Raw genomic sequence first — 464 nt, forward strand, 5'->3', positions numbered from 1 at the left:
TAGTAGCGGAAGTAAGAGGGGATTTCGAATTCCAGTTCGTCCTCGACGGCAGAGGCGGCGGTAATAACCACGTCGGCGACGGCGGCGGCCATGGAAGTTCCGGAGAGCGGGATTCGAAGGCGTGAGGTTTTAGGATGTGGGAGCGGGGGTGGAAGGCCAATTTATAGAATAAGTAGGGGTTTTTCTATTTTTCTTTTTAATTATTTAAGAAGATTAAAGTTTTTTAATATTTATAATTAGATGCTCGTGATCTGCAATGAGGTTTTGAGCTGTTTTTTTCTGTACCACCTACCCACTACATCTACAACCCCTAATAATAATAATAACAATAATTGCATAGGAATAAGTCATCAATAGTGGGCCACCTCAAGTTGGAGAATAATTTACGTACTTAAGACGTATGCAGTGCTATGTATGTCAGGGAGGCTATTCAGAGGTTATTGAGGGTTATATTCAAGTTATAT

General features: G+C 41.2%; 1 protein-coding gene across 1 annotated transcript in view; it reads right to left on the minus strand.

Moving 5' to 3' along the window:
• Nucleotides 1-464, minus strand: part of LOC110018157 (eukaryotic translation initiation factor 3 subunit C-like) — a 5,962-nt gene that overhangs the window by 3,132 nt on the left and 2,366 nt on the right.

This window comes from Phalaenopsis equestris, unplaced genomic scaffold, assembly GCF_001263595.1.
Source record: "Phalaenopsis equestris unplaced genomic scaffold, ASM126359v1 Scaffold000002, whole genome shotgun sequence".
NCBI lineage: Eukaryota > Viridiplantae > Streptophyta > Magnoliopsida > Asparagales > Orchidaceae > Phalaenopsis > Phalaenopsis equestris.